This window comes from Hylobates moloch, unplaced genomic scaffold, assembly GCF_009828535.3.
Source record: "Hylobates moloch isolate HMO894 unplaced genomic scaffold, HMol_V3 SCAFFOLD_12, whole genome shotgun sequence".
In the NCBI taxonomy this organism is placed as follows: Eukaryota; Metazoa; Chordata; class Mammalia; order Primates; family Hylobatidae; genus Hylobates; species Hylobates moloch.
In genome coordinates this window covers 92,328,767-92,334,766 of record NW_026652287.1, presented here as the reverse complement: position 1 = coordinate 92,334,766, position 6,000 = coordinate 92,328,767, and the positions used below count along the sequence as shown (strand labels likewise).

The following is a 6,000-nucleotide window of genomic DNA, read 5'->3' as shown; positions in this document are numbered from 1 at the left end:
GTGAACCTGGGAGGCGGAGCTTGCAGTGAGCCGAGATCGCGCCACTGCACTCCAGCCTGGGTGACAGAGCAAGACTCAATCTCAAAAAAAAAAAAAAGAAAACCGTGGAATGTTTCTCTCCTGAACTTTTGGCCATTCCTCTTCCTCTGCTCTCACATATCTCATAGTGAGACCTTAACTATCTCTGAAGCTTTCTCGTAATATGTTAGAGGGCCTCCACGAACATGCCATTTTTGTTGTTGTTGTTTAGACCAGTGTTTCTCAAACGTGCACACAAATCACCTACGGAATCATGGTCAAATACACATTACGATTCTGGGGGTCCTGTATAGGGCCCGACAATCTACCTTTTGTATCACTCCCAGCTGGTGTTGATGCTATGGGTCCTTGTGCTGATCCCACGACTTTCCTAAATTGATCCTATATCACAGTTATCCCTATGCCATTTCTCCAATTATGTCTTGAGCTAGTTGATGGTGGCATTAGTACATATATACATGTTTATATCCTCCCAAATGCCTGGCACATCTTCTCCCATATTGCTGGTGCTCAGTAAATATTTGAGGAATTTGCAATAAATGCTTAAACGTTCTGTTTTGTATCAGAGTGGGCTTATAGACAGAACTTGTCTTTTCCCTTACCTCTCACCTCAACCCTGGACCCCATCTGTCACTAGGATTCTCCTTCAGATTAAAATGTTAATGATTTGAAGCGTTACCCGTATCAATAATATTTGCATAGAAAAAAAGATCACCTGAGAAGTCAGTATTCACACATACGATACACCACAGTCTTTGCAATGCTTCTCTTGTTCCCCTAGGTAATTAATTTCATAGCATCTTGCTGAGAGGCATAGCTCTCCTGGGTGTATCTGAGCCAGGGGAGATGTGCTGCTGCCACAGAGTGCTGTTTAGAAGTCTCATAGACTAAAAATTCTTTACTATCTGGATATCAGAATTATATAGAGATTTATAATTCTTTAGCTGCCTTGGCTTCTGAGTAACCCCTCACCCCATCTGGTAACCTGGAGGTGGTATTACTTTGCAGTACAGGCTTCACAATTTCCTGCTTGTCCTGGAACTTCAGTGGGCATGCTGATTTTAATCATCTCCATGTTGCACATAGCATCACATGATGTGTTCAGTCTTGGAAAGGGGAAAAAAAAAAATCCTTCCTAATCCTTCTTGGTGGAATTGCCATCTCTGTCCTTCTCATGAAGCTTGTGCTGTGTTCTGCTGCAGTTGCTGCTTTTGAGACCTTGTAGTCATTGCACAACCAGCTCTCTATCCGTGGCTCTATGTCAGTTAATTCTGATATTGCTGGGAAGAGAGGGATGAATCAGTTCACTTTCCACAGAAGGTCACCGATTTTAATTTTCTTTATCATCTGAACTAAGGCTTGCTGGAGAGATCTTTCTGGCACATTGGGGACCTCTTTCATCCAATTTCTGAGCACTCAGCTCTCCAGCCTGTACTCCTCTCTGTGGCACATGGCTCTGTTACAGTCTAAACATACGAAGGAACTGGACTCTCATGATGGGGTTCTGGGATCTTAACACTTAAGCAGTAAAGACATATTTGAACAGAGGAGGAGTCTTCCCAGGCTCTTCAGCTTACTCCATGTGGCCAAGTGTTCCCTACACCTATGCCTAAGTTGCGCCCAGACCAGATGAGGCCATCTGATTGAATGAATCATAACTTTGGGAGCTACTTTGTCAGAGTAGCCTCATGTAGAAACAACGTTGCCAAATGTAGTTTTTCCTCAGGTTACTTAGAGGCTCTCACCTGGAGCCACAGACCTTCAGAGCTACATGTGATACAGCATGTAGGGCAATTTGCAAATAGACTATTACGGAGTGAGACAGAGAGGCCTTTGGTGCACTCTTCTTTAGAGATCCCTTGCCCATCATCTCAATCCTCCTGTGTCAACCTTAGTTTTTATTCTGGCTACTTTAGTAATTATTTGCCCTCATACAAAACACATGCATTTTTGTGTTTGTGGATGAGTGAATCAATATTACACTTCATTCTATTTTGTAGGGTAGCATTAGGCTGTCATTCAGAGTCATTTACAATGACCTGTCTTTGAAAAGGACATGTTCAGGTTATGGGCAAAGGCTCATCTGAAACCCTAGAAATTGTAGGTGGAGACTATTTCACAGGATGTTTGAGAGAGGCCACCCTGGGGTAATTATTAAAAGTCTGGAGCAATAGCTATCACATAGGGTGTTTCAGAAATTAACTTAATGTGAGAACAGAGGTCACCTGATTGCTGAAGTGTAAGAACGGGTGGCATATGGGCCCAAATTTGGCTTCAATTTCCCTTCAAAGTTAATGAGTGTTGCAGGTGCTTATCTAATCATGGCATTTGGACCAGTATATTTTGCACATTCAGGGCTTTGTAATGAGATGCAATGTTTATTTTCTGTACTCTTCCCCACAGACTGCAAAAATACCCTTTGCTCAATCCTGTCTAATCATTGCAAGTGTCAACAGTCAAAGCTAATGACAGAAGGTAGGTTTATGGGGCAGTAACCCTGCCTACTTGGCATAAAAGATCCATTCCCAGAAAAAAGGTTTAAGCAATCACGTGAACTTCAGTCTAACTAAAGGAGCTTCAGTGGGTTGGTGATTTTAAAAGAATGATTCTTTGATTAGGTTTTGTAGTTAATGTTTGAGTGTAGATAGGTGGAGGAAGGTTGCAGTTGATGGCTATTTAATTAAGTGTATAGAACATGAGTCTTAGCCTTATCTCTTTCAAGATTAAGCATAGACCTCCTGTGTGTGTCTCTCTCCACCAAAACACTCAATGGTCAGGTTAAATTAAGTTTTCTTTATTAAACATTTACCAAATATCTGCTAAGTTCCAGGTGTTGCGTTACACTTTTGAGAGTCAAAGATAAAGAGGTATGAAATGGACCTTAACACTTCTCTATCGGATTCTGAATTCCTGCATTGTAGTTGGCTGTGAGCATGATTCACATACCTGGCTACTCAATGCAGGCTATTGCAGAGTTGTCTGCATAAGAATTATCTTAAGAACTCATTAAATATACAGGTTTGGGAGCCACAATCCCAGATATTCTGGTGTAACATACCTGGAGGCATCAATATGTTTTTTTAAGAAAGGTTTAGTGGTATTTTTAAAAAATGTATTTATTTGCATCTTTATTTCATCTCCTTGGTCAGCTTGAACTATCCAAGGTCATAAGAGTTGTACTTAAATACTCTTCTAATATTATAGTTTTGTTCAATTTCCTTATTTTTTAAATAGCTTTTGCTTCACATATATTTTTAATTTTTTTTGCAATTTTCAAGTATATAATATACTATTATTAAATATAGTTACCATGACATAAAATAGATATCTTGAACGTACTCTGTGAAGATAAAAATTTGTATCTTTTGACCAACATCTCCACAACCCCATCCCCACTTTCCCGAGCCTTTGGTAATCAACATTTTACTCTCTACTTCTATAAGCTCAACTTTTTTAGATTCCACATAGAAGTGAGAACATACGGTATTTGTCTTTTTGTGCCTAGCTTATTTCACTTAACGTAATGTCCTTCAGGCTCATCCATGTTGTTGTAAGTGACAGGATTTTCTTATTTTTAAAGGCTGAACAGTATTCCATTGTGCATTTTGATCACATTTCTTTATCCATTCATCTGCTGATGGACACTTAGGTTGATTCCATATCTTGGTATTATGTATAGGCTTTTGTTAAATTAATGCTGAATGCAAGGTAGAATTCTTTGGACAGTTTTTTTTTTTTTTTCCTAAGACAGACTCTCACTCTATCACCTAGGCTGGAGTGCAGTGGCGCGATCTTGGCTCACTGCAACCTCTGCCTCCCAGGTTCAAGCAATTCTCCTGCTTCAGCCTCCTGGGTAGCTGGGACTGCAGGCGTGTGCCACCACCCCTGGCTAATTTTTTTTTTTTTTCTTTTTGGGACATAGTCCCACTCTTTTGCCCAGGCTGGAGTGCAGATCTCAGCTCATTGCAACGTCCGCCTCCTGGGTTCAAGTGATTCTCCGGCCTCAGCCTCCTGAGTAGCTGGGACTACAGGCATCTACCTCCATGCCTGGCTAATTGTTTTTGTATTTTTGATAGAGATGGGGTTTCACCATGTTGACCAGGCTGGTCTTGAACTCCCGGCCTCAAGTGATCCACCTGCCTTGGCCTCCTAAAGTGCTGGGATTACAGGTGTAAGCCATCATGCCCAGCCTCTGGACAGTATTTAAAAACAGCTGATGCCAGGTCTCCACTCCATAGAAATTAAATCAGAAACTGTAGACATTTGGTCCTGGGCGTTGACATTAAAAAAAAAAAAAAAATTCTCCAAAGCATGATGATTGGGTTTTCATGCTAATGTGTGAAATGTGCCTCCCTCAAACCTTGTTATGACAAATAAAATTCTCCCGGGGTGATTCTAATATGAGTCGAGTTGAGACCCCCTTGGAGCAAGTGTTTGCTGTTGATGACATAAAGCAAGGGGAGCTGCTGTCTTCTGGGACCCAGCATGTGCTTTTTGACCATTTCTTCCATTTGTGTGGTTATTTCAAATTTTCAAAGTGCTGTTATGTATCTACATAACATCTTGCAAGCCCCTGGAAGAGACCTTAGAGACTGGCTACACCAGGAGTCAGGAACCCTGGAAAGGGCTAGATAGTAAATATTTTAGGCTTTGTGGACCATATGTCATAAGTACCCGGTGGCCGTAGAGTGAGAGCAGCCATAGACAATATGTAGATGAATGAGTGTGGTGTGTTCCAGCAATGTTATTTACAAAACCGGTTGTGAGCTGGATTTTTGCCCCTAGCTGTTGTTACTTGCTAACCCATGGTCTACACCAGCACTCTGATCTCATACATGAGGAAACTGCTGTCCACTGGGCGATGTGATTTGACTCAGATCTCAAGGCTAGGAAAGGGCAAACATGGGCTTGAAGTTCAGGTATTTCGACTTAAATAAACAAACAACCTCTCCTCCCCTAAATCTACAATTGGTGAATAGTGTTCTTAAAAATTAAACCATTAAAAGGAAGGTCTTCTCATCTCTGCCTTTTGTGTTTCCCTGGCTTTATGGTGCTATGATATGCTGTGTACACGTTTCCACTCTCTCCAGATTGTAAGCTCTTCCATAGTAGAGCCTGGGCTTTCTTCAGTGCCACATTCCCACCAGTCTGGGGCAAAGCAGTGCCGTACCTGTTAGTGTGCTGAATATATTGCAGCCTGAGCATGTGGAGCTCAGTTTTATGAGTTTATTTCAAGACAACAGGGCTGACTGGGTCATCGATTTCCGGAAGTATCTTTTGTTAATATCTAGCCCACTTGCTTGTGTTCTTTATAACTTCAAATAATGTTTATATAATGACAAAAAAATTGGGGGATTATGGCAGTGGGATAAAGCACAGATTAGATGTCTAATTACTTTTAAAAAGTTGACCTTCAAGTTTGGCCAAAAAAAAAAAAAAAAAAAGAACTGTAAGAAATCGAGTTTGAACAGGATTCTTTGCAATATTATTTTCTCTTCACTTTTCTTCTGTGCAGGCTTGCAGGAAAATATATATGCAATCAATATGTTACTCTTGTCTGTCACATTCAGAAACCTGCCCCCCAACCCCCTCTTCTGTGCAGTCTCTCCAGTTTGACCTTGAGAAGTACTGTTTACAATTCAGTGAACCTGGGTCTCTGCCTTCTTGCTTCAAGCTCAGCAAATGGACAAGAAAAACCTGCAGAACTCGTTCAGCAATTTCAGACTATAAACAAGCAATCCAGAGGGAATAAGGGAATGACTGCAATTAAAGTCTTCTCTCCCAAGGTTGTCAACACTGTAGGTTGAGCAGTGGCCTGAGAAAGTTGCTCATTTCTCAGGCAGGCTTGTTTAATGCAAGGTGCAATGGGCTGTTATCTAATGTACCTTGCTTTATCAGAACACACATTTCTCTCTGTGTCTCTGTCTCTCTCTGTCTCTCTCTCTCACTCACACACACACA

At 41.1% G+C, this 6,000-nt stretch overlaps 1 long non-coding RNA gene and 1 pseudogene across 1 annotated transcript in view; both read left to right on the top strand.

The window, feature by feature from the left end:
• The window catches only part of LOC131380834 (uncharacterized), a 68,280-nt gene that overhangs the window by 27,107 nt on the left and 35,173 nt on the right, over nt 1-6,000 (top strand). The gene's annotated exons all lie outside the window — the stretch shown is intronic.
• LOC116479823 (small nucleolar RNA U13) lies at nt 4,339-4,434 on the top strand (annotated as a pseudogene).